The sequence below is a fragment of the Triticum aestivum genome, chromosome 6A (assembly GCF_018294505.1).
Source record: "Triticum aestivum cultivar Chinese Spring chromosome 6A, IWGSC CS RefSeq v2.1, whole genome shotgun sequence".
NCBI lineage: Eukaryota > Viridiplantae > Streptophyta > Magnoliopsida > Poales > Poaceae > Triticum > Triticum aestivum.
This window is the reverse complement of record NC_057809.1, coordinates 318,601,100-318,616,939: the sequence shown is the minus strand read 5'-3', so window position 1 is coordinate 318,616,939 and position 15,840 is coordinate 318,601,100.

Here is a 15,840-nt window from a genome sequence, read left to right as displayed (position 1 = left end):
TACATGAATCACATCGAGCATGTCGGTCAGCAGCGTGTAAATCCGGGCTGTAGCACTGGGCTAACAGGACTCCGGGAACCCGGGCTGTAGCAGGCTAGGCAGGACTCCGGATGTCACCGCGTGACATTTCCCCGAAGGGACAGACACAGGAACAAAGTGAAACACATGCCGGCCAGTCAAGTGTCCTGAGCAGTAGTGCTGGGCTAGCAGGACTCTGGTGAACCGGGCTGTAGCAGACTACTATGGCTCATGGAAGCACAAGACTACTTTTCCCCATAAGAGAGACTGCCAAGGAAAAACAACTAGTTTGTTGGATCCCACACATACCAAGCATTTCAATCATACACACAATATGCTCGATATGTGTAAATACAACATGGCATCACAACATAACTCTACAACTCAAGTATTTATTCACTAGGCTCCGAGGAGCGAGATATTACAAACATGGGTCTCATGACCCAACATCCAGAGCATACAAGTCAAAGCACATGCGGAAGCTTAGCTTGTCTGAGTACAAACAACTAAAAATGAAGAAGGCTGAGGAGCCTGACTATATACCAGACCCTCCCAAGGGTACAAGATCGTAGCTGAGGTATCAAGCTAAACGTCGAAGTCCACACGGATCTACTAGCGAGACTGACGTCTCTCTGCAAAACATAAAATAAGCAAACGTGAGTACAAATGTACCCAGCAAGACTTATATCAGGACTATCTGCATATGCATTGGTAACAATAAAGGGGGGTGGTGGTGGAGTTTAACTGCAGCAGGCCGGCTTTGACTCAGTGGCTAACCTGAACTACGACTGCAAGCAACTCTTTGAGGTGGCGCACACGATTCCACATATTCACCATATCAATACGCCACTATGGATGCGCTCCCGTCTCCCTACGAGAAGGCCATCCATAGCACTCACGCTTATCTTGCGAGTTTTAGAGTATCCACTTTCACTTCTCTATGAACTATGCAAGGGGTCCAAGTTTCCATATCCGAGGAATCCGGCTATTCGAATAGATAATAATAACCATGCAAGGGTGTACTTCTTCACACACGCTCTCGCCACTTATTTCCCTGTACACGTCATGTACCTCGGCAACCTTCAAGCGGAAGCCGGGCGAGGGAGTCGGCCATGACCTGACTAACCAACAAGTCTCTAGTCTAGGTTTATCGCCTATTCGGGTTCCATCTGCAAGGAGATCCGGCCGGGCTGTCGCTCACGGCCCCAAACGATGGGTGCAGGGTTCCCAAGCCCACCATCTGGGTGCCACTTGGTACACCGTGCCACTTTGCCTAGTCTGTCCCAAGCCCACCTGTACCGGGTGCCACATGGTAGACTACTAACACTACCTACAAACACCAGAAACTAGTTGCAACTCCTGGACAGAGATCGAGTTGATTAATAAGCCGAGAGGGGCCGAGTTACAGGAACTCAATGTGTGGTAGTAACTGTTCATGGATCACAAACACAGGACTCAGTTCCTGAGGATGGCTGCAATGAGACAACCCACCATGTACTCCTATATGGCCTCTCACCGCTACCTTTACCAAATCGTGTTCACACACTTAGCTCTCAACGGTAGGACATGTTCACCACGTTCCAATTCATTCCCGATGAATCAGACCGGACTCAACTCTAAGTAGTAGCAAGCATGACAACAAGCATGAATGAGTAGGCACATCAGGGCTCAAACAATTCCTACTCATGCTAGTGGGTTTCATCTATTTACTGTGGCAATGACAGGTCATGCAGAGGAAAGGGGTTCAGCTACCGCAGCATGTAACAGTTGAATCGGTGTTGTCCTAATGTAGTAAAAGAGAGCAGGAGCGAGAGAGTGGGATTGTATTGGAATGAACAAGGGGGTTTTGCTTGCCTGGCACTTCTGAAGATAACATTGAGTCTTCATCAGTGTCAACGATCACAGCGTCGGAGCAGCGTCTACCGAGAGGGGACAATTACCGGCAAACAAGGATGAGCACAATCAATGCAATGCAAAATATGATGCATGATCATGGCATGACAATATGTTGTGATTTGAGCTAATGCAACTAGTAACAAGTTAAATGAAGTTGGTTTGAACACTAGGTTCAAATTCAAATTCAAACTATGAATTCAAATGGTGCATTATCATGTTTTGGACTAAACAGTGAGGTTAAGTTGTTCAAACATGGATGAAAATGCCATATTCAGATTCCTTGGATTTTTCTGATAATTTTTCATATATAATTTATTTCATTTGGAGCTATAGATAATTTTCTATGATTTTTAGAAGTTTTGGCTATTTCTGGAATTTCCTGATTTATTTAATACCCAAAAGTCAATTACTGCATCAGCACTGCGTCATGCCTGCATCGGCAAGTCAGCAGCGCTGACCCAGGTCAACCTTGACCAGTGGGTCCCGCATATCAATTAAAAGTGGCAGCAGTAGAGGCTGACTAGTGGGGTCGGTCAACGCTGAGGTGGCAAGGTCAAACAGACCGGTGGAGCCACGACCATTAGCTTAAATTAAATAGGGAATAACCCTATGGTTAATTAACGGGTGGGGCCCGTCTGTAAGTGGGTCAGGGGGGTAATTAATGTGGGTAATTAGTGCCTAACGACGCGTTTAACCGATGGCTAAACGCCGGCGACCACAGACCGCGGCGGAGGGGCTCGGGTTCGCTCCCCTGGCGCCCAAACGAGCAGCCGAGGGCAGCTATGGGGAGCTGGAGCTCACCCGCATCTAGCGCGTCAAGTGGTGGCAGCAGGGACGGCCGGAGCTCGCCGGAGACGAGCTCGGGGCGGCCCCGGCATTCGGTTGCAGGTGAGGCGATGGCTACAGCGCTCAAGGGGAAAAACGGAGAGGGGGGAACGTAAGAGAGCTCACAGGGGGGCTAGCGGGGAAGATGGCGAAGTCGGGGAAGCTCTGGACGCGCCAAATTAGGGCCGGCGATCTTCGGTGCCCGTCGGTGAAGACGACGATGGTGGCAACGAAGCAGGGCCTCCAGGCGTCGCATATCTCGGTGGAGAGGGCAAGGCAGACGCGGCGGAGCTCCTAGGCTCAGCGGCAGGGCGAGGGGTGGTCGGTGGCCTTGGGTACGGCGAACGGTGGCGGTGTGCTCATGGCCGGCTTGGTCATGAGGAGGAACGAGAGGGAGAGAGACCCAGAGAAAGAGGGGGGGGGGTCTGTGGCCGTCTCCGTGGCGCTGGCAGAGAGCCTCAGGGGCGTGAGGCAGGCAGGGAGGAGGTGGCAGCCTCAGCGTAGGCCGTGCCCGCCTTCGCCTCTGCCTACTGGCAGAGGTTGAAGACGATTGGCACTAGGCAGGTGGGCTGGGCCGGCTGGAGGAGCTGGGCCACTACAGTACCAGGCCAGGTGGCTTTGCTAGGTAGGTTCCTCTCTTTTTATTATTTCCTATTTTCTATTATTCTGCAACTTTGTGGCTTTATTTAAAATATTGAAACAATCCCAAAATTCATGAAACTGCTCATGACCACTGTTGGGGATATATCCTACATCAAACACTTCAGTTCATGAATATTTGGGCATTTGAAATATTCTATAGCATTTAAATGCCCAAATGCAAGTATTATATGATTTAATTCAGTGACCCTCTATTGTCCTAGTAAAATGTGCACCATTTTTGTCAGGTGTTCTGGACCAAGGCAAAGATGATGAACATTTTAGAAGGGCATTTTGGGTTCAGTGAAAATGAATTTATTTGGACCCTAGTTGAATTTCATTTGCTGCTAGGGTTTATCAGCCCCCATTTCAAAGTTTCATAAAAATTTAGACATGATGCATGGAGGATAATGCAAGACAGGCAAGGTCAGAACTGTGGCTGTGACAGCTCACCCCCTCTAAACCAGAATCTCGTCCCGAGATTCAAGACGTGGGGTAAGAAGACAGAGGGAACACAAAGCTAACACAAGCTTCTCGATCCAACTTGCACTGCTTTTAGAGCGTTGATTCGATCACCATCATTGTCTCGATGTCTTGCCCCGAGAACTCCAACTAACATGACAATGAGAGGAAAGAGAAAACTCTAGAGGGATCGATCTTATCGAAGATTGAACAACTCAAGATCAACTCATTGAGCGAGACGCTGAAACAACTCTCGAGCTGAGACACGAAGCATACGTCCAGAGGGATGGAGTGAAACACATGACAAAGGTTCACTAGATAGGCAACAATTCCACACCTAAGAAGGTGGTGAACGGTTGTCAATGTAGCGAGGAGTTGAGTTGCCATGATACCATAATGAGACATCTTAAGGAAGGTGACTCGCAGAAGTATTCCCTTAAGTGGCAAAAAGAATTACTTTTGATACAAAGATCATTGAAATTCTTTATACCAGCCTAAGGCAATCACAAATGATCGTGTGAACGAATTCGAACGAATGGCATACCCATGCCAGAATGGATGATGTGGACTACCTTGTTGAAGACAATGCAATGGATGACTTCTTCTTATCACCGGAAATGGATGGGACCCATGACAGGACCACTGTTGAAGATGATCCTGGACAGCAACTGCTAAGAAGGGCATCCCATGGAAAATTGGCACGATGGGATGCAAGCTGGGAACAAAATGCAAATGTTGGGAATGTTCCAACCATCATGTCTGCCTGAGATTCAGATCTGGTTGGTGTCAGGATATTCCAGACTCATCAAGTCTAGAAAGAAAAATTAAGTTTGCAACACAAATCGACGAGATGACGTTGCGAGATTCTCGGGGAATGAACTGCGATAGCAAGCTCCAAAACATGAGCTGGTTCTGCTACAACATGTGAACACGTTGTCCCAGACAAGTATGACCACATAGTAGTCTTATAATAAAACACTACCCAGTTCTGGTGGGGAACCATCACTGAGGATATCGAAATCTTATGAATGACCTAGGATAGCACAACAACTCCTTTTCCTGGAATAGGTCAATCAGTGGCATAGTGTTCTAGGAACACATATGGAGTGGAGGTAATTAATCTACCAAACCATATAATACTTCGCACATATGCATGACTGATTTGGGATGATTCCAAGGGAAACAAAACAATCCTTTCTCAAATTCATGGCGGCAACTTACACCTAATGCACGTGAACTTAGAGAAAGTCACTTCTTTCACCCAAACATATACCTCATGAGCGGAACACGAAGGCAATGATTGCAAAAGTTCCAACACTAGCTCAATGTTCAACATGAATCATGGAGGCGACAAGATGCTGCTGATGGGCTCAACAACAACTCATCAGAATTTCCATATCACTAGACTTCCACCATCATGTGAACACGGTGCTAAGATTGGTCAGACCAAAGATGTAATGGTGTATGCTCGAGGGATCAAACATGAGTAAGACAACATTACGAACATCATTGGTTCTGATTTGACTTGCCGATAGCCCATACTCCAGTCAAAGTTTTGACAAGACAATAGATCCAACAACTGATCACGAGGACCAATTGGTGAAGATATCATCTTTCTTAAACACATGCACAAACACAAAGATATCCCTTCAGAAAGAACCAAATTTGGCAAAGCCTTTTATCTTCCAACTCTCCAAGTTGTTGTTTAGCTTAACCAACTAGCTCAAGGGTATCCAACACAGATTCTTGGAGAAGGTGTGGTTTACAAGAAACCAACTTGATCACGAACTCAACATAGTGGTTAGGTGACAACCTGGTAACACTTCCGAGAAGATATCCGGAAAATCACGAACCACCGATATGTTACTAAGCTCGAGAACAATCTTGCTTTTCAGAGCAAGACAATATGATCAGATAAGCAAGGAATGGAATAATCCTCACTCATTGATTGAGGAGTGCACCAGAAATAAGGACTAGGTAGCACGATCAGTCCTAGGATGGTGATTCAATAACCAACACACTAAGAATGGGATTATCGTCCATTAACTACCAAGCAACACGGTAGCTAGGAGTATGGATTTCACACATCACAATTCACTTGTCGGTATCCTGGTTGCAACAACACGGAACCGAGGAGAGAATGATGATGGCGAGAAGTATCACTGCGTCAAGAGTGCATAAGAGATGGTGCAATTCTCATGACAATCCTGACATAAAGGGGGTAGTACTCCAGGATAGAACAGAGCAAAAGCTGGATTGGCATTTGATCTGCAGAACAGAACACAACTACTTTGACCCAATCCTGGATATGGATGAGATACTGGAGTTTGTTTCTCCTAGTCATTTCGGAATAGAATGGCTTGACGGACCACAAGAATAAAAGGGCATTGATGAACACAAATGCACACATATTCTTTGCTATCAACTGATAGAGGATGGTCGGGATACAACTGAAGAGGAACAACTCAGGGAACATATAATTTTCTGAGTTGTGGATGCATAGATTAGTATGTCGAGCAAAGCTCAACATTTCTTCCGGACAACCCATGCAGAAGGGTAGGAGTGGAAGATTCACAATGCAGAATGGAGAACTCATCAAGAGCACTCTGGTTGTGATCTTTTGGTTCAAAGAACTTCTGCCATAAGCGGTTCGTAGTATTTGTAAGAAGGAACTACCACGGACCTCGAGGACTAATGCAAAGGTTACTAATATCCTAAAGGAACTAGCAAACACTATCGACATGAGGTAAGTAGGGGTAAATCTTGGGTTCAAAACCCAGGAGTAGAATACCTACTACTAAGTAACATCACGGGATGCTTTCAAGAAAAGTGGCCAGAATCATCACACTGGGAACACCAAACATGGCTAGCTTACGAACTCTAAGATACCCTAGTGTCATAATAACAACTCCAACATATACGCCGAGGCAACGGAGTACCTCACAGACCGTGTAGTGTGCTTAATCTGGCCCAAAAGGACATCAGGAACAGAAAGAAAGGATTTGCAATTGCATCAGACTATGTAGAGACCTGGGATGACTCAGACAGCATAACGACTGTAAATGCTCAAAAGATTTGAGGCATCCTGCAAAATGGTGGCATAACCACTCAGAAGCACAAAATCAAAGTTTCGAGACCAATTATGAACACACGGAAGTAGTAGGAACTGAACTGAGGCTTAATCCATCAATCCTATAAGCCTCTATCATAGTAACTCGTCATCCTGAGAGATAGAAGAGAAGCCTAGTTCTTAACCCCGTAGAAAAGAAGAGGATGACTCAGATCAGAAGGGCATAAGGTAAAGGAGTAAAAAGAGCCTTACGTTCCCTTCCACAATCAATTCCCTTATATAACAAGAGCATTTCTAGACTCAACTTCGACCAATATGGCTTGGTAATCCTACAGGCAGTCAGGCTCTGATACCAAAGCTGTCAGGACCCCGATTCCAAGTCACATCGATCTAGTCGGTAACACCTCATATCACTTTGCGGCCTCACGCACGGTATTCCCACGGGTGTCGCCTTACCATGGCCCGGGACCATTTGCGTCTTTTGGCTCACGTATATGATAGTGTCGCTAGCATCCATATGACAGAGAATCCGGGCCGACATGCCTAGTCGTGAACCCAAAGAGGCACTAACCTATGGGGACAGGCATACATGAATCACATCGAGCATGTCGGTCAGCAGCGTGTAAATCCGGGCTGTAGCACTGGGCTAACAGGACTCCGGGAACCCGGGCTGTAGCAGGCTAGGCAGGACTCCGGATGTCACCACGTGATATTTCCCTGAAGGGACAGACACAGGAACGAAGTGAAACACATGCTGGCCAGTCAAGTGTCCTGAGCAGTAGTGCTGGGCTAGCAGGACTTCGGTGAACCGGGCTGTAGCAGACTATTATGGCTCATGGAAGCACAAGACTACTTTTCCCCATAAGAGAGACTGCCAAGGAAAAACAACTAGTTTGTCGGATCCCACACATACCAAGCATTTCAATCATACACACAATATGCTCGATATGTGTAAATACAACATGGCATCACAACATAACTCTACAACTCAAGTATTTATTCACTAGGCTCCGAGGAGCGAGATATTACAAACATGGGTCTCATGACCCAACATCCAGAGCATACAAGTCAAATCACATGCGGAAGCTTAACTTGTCTGAGTACAGACAACTAAAAATGAAGAAGGCTGAGGAGCCTGACTATATACCAAACCCTCCCAAGGGTACAAGATCGTAGCTGAGGTATCAAGCTAAACGTCGAAGTCCACACGGATCTACTAGCGAGACTGACGTCTCTCTGCAAAACATAAAATAAGCAAACGTGAGTACAAATGTACCCAGCCAGACTTATATCAGGACTATCTGCATATGCATTGGTAACAATAAAGGGGGGGTGGTGGTGGAGTTTAACTGCAGCAGGCCGGCTTTCACTCAGTGGCTAACCTGTACTAATACTGCAAGCAACTCTTTGAGGTGGCGCACATGATTCCACATATTCACCATATCAATACTCCACTATGGATGCGCTCCCGTCTCCCTACGAGAAGGCCATCCATAGCACTCACGCTTATCTTGCGAGTTTTAGAGTATACACTTTCACTTCTCTATGAACTATGCAAGGGGTCCAAATTTCCATATCCGAGGAATCCGGCTATTCGAATAGATAATAATAACCATGCAGGGGTGTACTTCTTCACACATGCTCTCGCCACTTATTGCCCTGTACACGTCATGTACCTCGGCAACCTTCAAGCGGGAGCCGGGCGAGGGAGTCGGCCATGACCTGACTAACCAACAAGTCTCTAGTCCAGGTTTATCGCCTATTCGGGTTCCATCCGCAAGGAGATCCGGTCGGGCTGTCGCTCACGGCCCCAAACGATGTGTGCAGGGTTCCCACGCCTACCATCCGGGTGCCACTTGGTACACCGTGCCACTTTGCCTAGTCTGTCCCAAGCCCACCTATACCGGGTGCCACTTGGTAGACTACTAACACTACCTACAAACACCAGAAACTAGTTGCAACTCCTGGACAGAGATCGAGTTGATTAATAAGCCAAGAGGGGCCGAGTTACCGGAACCCAATGTGTGGTAGTAACTGTTCATGGATCACAAACACAGGACTCAGTTCCTGAGGATGGTCGCAATGAGACAACCCACCATGTACTCCTATATGGCCTCTCACCGCTACCTTTACCAAATCGTGTTCACACACTTAGCTCTCAACGGTAGGACATGTTCACCACGTTCCAATTCTTTCCCGATGAATCAGATCAGACTCAACTCTAAGCAGTAGCAGGCATGACAACAAGCATGAATGAGTAGGCACATCAGGGCTCAAACAATTCCTACTCATGCTAGTGGGTTTCATCTATTTACTGTGGCAATGACAGGTCATGCAGAGGAAAGGGGTTCAGCTACCGCAGCATGTAACAGTTGAATCGGTGTTGTCCTAATACAATAAAAGAGAGCAGGAGCGAGAGAGTGGGATTGTATTGGAATGAACAAGGGGGTTTTGCTTGCCTGGCACTTCTGAAGATAACATTGAGTCTTCATCAGTGTCAACGATCACAGCGTCGGAGCAGCGTCTACCGAGAGGGGACAATTACCGGCAAACAAGGACGAGCACAATCAATGCAATGCACAATATGATGCATGATCATGGCATGACAATATGTTGTGATTTGAGCTAATGCAACTAGTAACAAGTTAAATGAAGTTGGTTTGAACACTAGGTTCAAATTCAAACTATGAATTCAAATGGTGCATTATCATGTTTTGGACTAAACAGTGAGGTTAAGTTGTTCAAACATGCATGAAAATGCCATATTCAGATTCCTTGGATTTTTCTGATAATTTTTCATATATAATTTATTTCATTTGGAGTTATAGATAATTTTCTATGATTTTTAGAAGTTTTGGCTATTTCTGGAATTTCCTGATTTATTTAAAACCCAAAAGTCAATTACTGCATCAGCACTACGTCATGCCTGCATCGGTAGGTCAGCAGCGCTGACCCAGGTCAACCTTGACCAGTGGGTCCCGCATATCAGTGTAACAGTGGCAGCAGTAGAGGCTGACTAGTGGGGTCGGTCAACGCTGAGGTGGCAAGGTCAAACAGACCGGTGGGGCCACGGCCATTATCTTAAATTAAACAGGGAATAACCCTGTGGTTAATTAATGGGTGGGGCCTGTCTGTAAGTGGGTCAGGAGGGTAATTAAGGTGGGTAATTAGTGCCTAACTGTCACACCCTAGCTAGTCATGCATTAGAGTGTTGCATCATGTTTATTCCTTCACCAGAAACCTGAAATGGGGATGACAGAACCCCCAGTCCCCTCTGAAACCAACTAGGGTTTACTAAAAAAAATTTCAATGAACCTGAAATGCCCTTCTAAAATGCCCATCATTTTTGTCTTGGTTCAGAACCTCTGCCAAAAGTGGTGCACATTTTCCTAGGCCATCTTAGGGTTTTTGAATTAAATCATAAATATTTGAATTTGGGCATTTAAAATTATATAAAATATTTAAATGCTCGAATATCTCCAAACTAAAATGTTTCATGTTGGAAATAATCCAACTATGGACCAGGAGTAGTTTGGTGATTTTAGGAGTTGCCTAAGTATTTTATTTAATTCAACAAAGTTGCAGAAGTATTAAAAAACAGAAAACAGAAAGAAATGGAAAAAACTTACCTGGCGCCCAGCACCCGACCCACCTGCCGGCCCAGCCCAGCGCCGCTCCAGCGAGCTGCTTGCCGGCCAGGCAGGCAGGCAGGTGCCCGACGGCGACCGCAGCGCGCGCCACGCACCTGCTCACCGCCTCGCCACTCCCCTCGCCCGGTGACGTCGTGGACCGGCCTCCCTCGCTCCCCCGAACCCCCCAGACACCCCCTCTCCTCTCCAGCTCCTCCCCCTCGCGCTCCCCCGCCATGGCCGACGCCACCATCGCCGTGCCTTCGTCGTAGTCGTGCTCCCCGCCACCCGTGCATCCTCTCATCGTGTCCAGGAGCTCCGCCGCTGTCCACTCCATCGAGCAAGCCGAGCCCCGAGCGCTCGCAACGCCCGAGTCCACCGCAACGACCTCGCCCGAACCGCCGTCGCCGGAGATCCCCTTCAACGCCGTCTTCGCTCCGGTCCATCTCCGGCCACACCAAGGGCTTCGTCGCACTCACTGTGAGCTTAGCCATCTCCCCCCTCCTTTTCTTGCTCCCGAGCCGTGTAGCAACCTCCCGGAGCTCAACCGCACCCACCGCCGTGGAGCTCGTCGCCGACGTGCTCCCGGTCACCCTCCGACCACTCCACGGTGTCCATCATGCTCACCGTGTCACTTAGCACCTAGCTAGCCACTCCCCGAGCCTCTCCGACCCCTCTAGCATCAAGTTCGTCTCGGCCGAACCCCGGTGGCCGCCAAAGTCGTCGCCGGCGCCAACTCCGGCCACCCCGACCCCAACGGACTCCACCAAGAGCTGCGGCTCGTCCTCAGCTCCACTCCGGTGGTCTCCGCGACCCATTTGGTGGCCGAAACAGCCAAAACCACTTCCGCCACCGCGTCGGGCTCGCCGGTGGCTAAACGCCGGTGCAGCCGGACCCGGGTTTGACCATGGGTGGGCCCTGGTTGACTCCCCTGAGTCAATGACAGGTGGGGCCCAGCCCTGTTAATTAAACAGGTTTAGTTTTAATTAAACTTTAATTAATCTAATCACACTGACACGCGGGACCCACTGTCAGGTTTGACCCGGACGTGTTCCGTTGACCTGCTGACGTCACACTGACGTCAGGCTGACGCAATAATTGATTTTCTAGAATTAATCTAATATAGGAAATTCCAGAATATAGTTTAAACTTCAAAAATTCATAACTTTATTCTGTAACTCCAAATCAGACAAATTATATATGAAAAATGATCAGAAAATCCAATCTATCCATCTGTAATATTTTCATGCATGATTAAACAAGTTAACCTGATGTTTAATGCAGAACAAGGAAAAGCACTTTAAAAGGCCATGTTTGAGTTTGAAATTTGAATCTTTGATTCAAATTGGTACAAACCCTTCTGGTCTTAGTTGCATTAGCCCAACACACTCATATTGCTATGTTTCATGCATGCATCATATTGTTGCACATTATTTGGTGATGGTGTGTATCGGTGTTCTTTGCGGCAGGTTCTGCCCCCGAGGAGTACCGTGATTACCCTAACAAAGAACCGTATCAGTGCATCGAACCATCAGGCAAGCAACCAACCATTTGATCATATCGATACAATCCCATGTTCTCGCTCCTGCTCTCTTTTACTGCATTAAGACAACGCGTTTCAAACTGCTGTGTGCTATGGTAGTTGAACTCATTTCCTCTGCATGACCTGTCATTGCCACAGTAACTAGATGAAACCCACTAGCATGTGTAGGAGTTGATTGAGCCATATGTATGTGTTGTTCCTACCCTTGCTATGCCTGCTATGCTTAGAGTCGTGTCAGGTCTGGTTCATCTGGGTGATGGCTAGAGTGAAATTATTATGTCGGTAATGAGAGTGGTGTGGTGAACACGATTTGGTAAAGGTATCGATGAGAGGCCATGTAGGAGTACATGGTGGGGTTGTTTCATTGAAGCCGACCTTAAGCACTGAGATCTGTATGTGTGATTTAAGATACAGCTACTACCATGCATTGGGCCCTGAAATATGACCCCGCTCGACTTCTTATTCACCCTAGCTCTCTGTCCAGGAGTTGCAAGTAGTTTCTGGTGTTTGTAGCCTACTGGAGGCCGTGGACAGCGCTGACCGTAGGGGTGGGCTGTGATGCGGTAGGTACGTGGCCGGGTGTACCGAATACCCGTTAGGTATCTCGGGAACCCTGTTCACATCGTTCGGGGCCGTATGGGAAACCTCGGCCGGACTCCCTGCGGATGGAACCTGGATAGGTGATAAACCTGGACTAGAGGATTAAGTGTTTAGGTAGGTCGTGGTCTACACCCATGTCGGCTTTCGCTTGAAGTCTGCCGAGCACATGTCGTGTGCAGACGCTAAGTGGTGGAAACATGTATGAAGAAGTACACCCCTGCAGGGTTATCATGATCTATTCGAATAGCCGCGTCCGCGGTAAAGGACTACTTGGTTGCCTATACAGTTCATAGACAAGTAAATGGAAACTACTAAAAGCCTCAAGATAAGTGTGAGTGCCGAGGATGGCTCTTCCGTGGGAAGACGGAGGTGGATCCTCGGTAGTGTATTGAAGTGGAGAATAGTGGACTCGTGTGCGCAAAACCATTTCAAGTTGGAGTCTCGTAGGTTAGCCTGGCCAAGAGTCAAAGCTGGCTTGCTGCAATAACTCCACCAACCCTTCTTGATAATATGCATGTATGTAGGATCTGATGTAAGTCTTGCTGAGTACCTTTGTACTCATGTTGCTATAATTTACATTTTTACAGAAGACGCTGCAACCCCTTCTGATGGGTTCTACATAGACGTTGACATCAATGAGTAGGCTAAGGCCCAGGTGGTGATCCTGAGCTTGTGAAGGACCACGTAGTATAGCTAGGCTTTCCAAGCCTCTTTTATTTTACTAGTTGTCTTTACTCAGACAAGTTACTTCCGCTGCTGGTTTGTATGACTGTATGACTTGAATGCTGGGTCGTGTGACCCGTACCTGTGTGTATGATTATGTATGGCTCCCTGAGCCTTAAATAAAGTACTTGTGTTGTAGAGTCATGTTGTGATGCCATGTTGTATTTGCACATATCGAGCATACTGTGTGTATGCTATTGAAATGCTTGGTATGTGTGGGATCTGACTATCTAGTTGTTTATCTTTAGTAGCCTCTCTTACCGGGAAATGTCTCCTAGTGTTACCACTGAGCCATGGTAGCTTTCTACTGCTCTGGAACACTTAGGCTGGCCGGCATGTGTCCTTCTTCGTTCCTGTGTCTGTCCCTTCGGGGAAATGTCATGCATTGAGTACCGGAGTCCTGTTAGCCCGCTACAGCCCGGTTTACCGGAGTCCTGCTAGCCCAGTGCTACAGCCCGGACCCACTTGCTGATGACCGACACGTTCGTTGCTGGGTCATGGATGCCTGTCCCTGTAAGCACTGTGCCACTTTGGGTTTACGACTAGTCATGTCAGCCCGGGCTCTTTATCATATGGATGCTAGCGACACTATCATATACGTGAGCCAAAAGGCGCAAACGGTCCCGGGCAAAGGTAAGGCGACACCCGTGGGGATACCGTGCATGAGGCCGCAAAGTGATATGGGGTGTTACAAGCTAGATCGATGTGACATCGAGTCGGGGTCCTGACAGCGTTGGCATCAGAGCCGGACTGCCTATAGGTTCTCCAAGCCAAACTGGTCGATGTTGAGTCTAGAAATTCTTTAGTTATATGTAGGGGAATTGTTTGTGGGTTGGAACGTAAGGCTCTTTTTACTCCTTTATCTTATGACATTCTGATCTGAGTCAGTCTATTCTTCCACCGGGGGTTAAGGAATTAGGATCTATTCTCTCTATCAGGATCACGTGTTACTAATCAGTAGTACCTTATAGGTTTGATGGTTACAAGCCTAGTTCAGTTCTACTACCACATTATGTTGCTAGGATGGACTCAGAACTTTGATATGATGATGTTGAGTGTGAATGAAATCCTTTGTCAATTGTCTCAAATCCTTGTTGAGCATTTACAGCTGTTATGCTGCCGAAATTTTGCTAGAAATTCTAATGCCTTTGCATTATGATTGTGTTTTCAGATGGCCACTCGCGACCTCAATCAAGTGGTTCGCCTGACTCGATGCCTAGATGTACCCGGTCATACCGCCATGTTGGTCATGATAATGACTGAGGCTGGATACCGTTGGTATCCTGAGTACACGGTCGATGAGCAATTCCGAGACTTTAATCAAAGCCAGTATCTCTGCACTGTCAGGATATTTCCATCTTATCCTGGGTCCACCGAGCCCCTTCACTGCTCCTATGGACTCGGGGTTACTATTGAGATAGCTGTGCAGGACGCCGCCTACTCTATGATGACCATCATGCGAGTCAGATCTGGCCTATTCCGGGACTCTGATATCCGGTATATGCCAGGATCACTTCCGGGAGCACAAGGGTATCTCCAGGCTATCTATGCTGACCCCACTCAGGAGGATTCACGGGCTCGCACTACTGCTGAGATGCTCGAGGATAAGGACCGTGAAAATCGGGCCTTGAGGTTAGAGCTCTTCAATACCCGTGCTGACCATTGGGCCACATTGACTCGGTTTGCACCGGCGGTGCAAGCTGGATATTCGGATATGCGCGATCTCTATCCTGTGAGATCTGCTCTGCCAGACGTGATGGGTTGGCGTGATGTAGGAGGCATCACCCCACCTCGCGGTCCCCGCAGGCCACCGTCTGTTGGTCCAAGACCTCATCCTAGTCCCTATGGTCCACAAGCTCCGCGAGATCGTCTGTTTCCGGATGATCATGTTGAGCTTCCAGGCTATGGAGGTGACTTCTACGAGGACTACTACGGATCGGTTTGAGTTAGTAGTAGTATCACTAGTTCGTGTTAGCTGTGTCGTCTATCGTCCTGCGTGACTCGTGGGATATGACCTAGTTTGTATCGCCTTCCGGAGGTGTAGGAAAATAATGTATAGGAGCTTGGAATGTTTCCGATGAGATGTAATCCTCTTTTCACCGTAATAGTACCTTGTTTGGTCTTGTGCTAAACCCTGTATGGTGTGTATGACGATGGAATAAAGAAGCAGTTTCTGTATCTACCATGTCATACGGATGATCATCTTGCATTCCGAGTTATTCCTTACATTCTGTATCCTATGTCGGAATTTTATCATCCTGACTAAATCATTGTCTTGTTTACCTAGGATGGTCAACACCCGCACTAACCCTGCTCCTCAAGAGCAGGCTGAAGGCAGTGAAGTCAGGAATGCAAATCTGCCTCATCCTCCTTCCCTAGCCGAGGTTATGATGGAAGCCGAAAGAAACAAGCGGGAGACCAACCGTTTGTTGGAG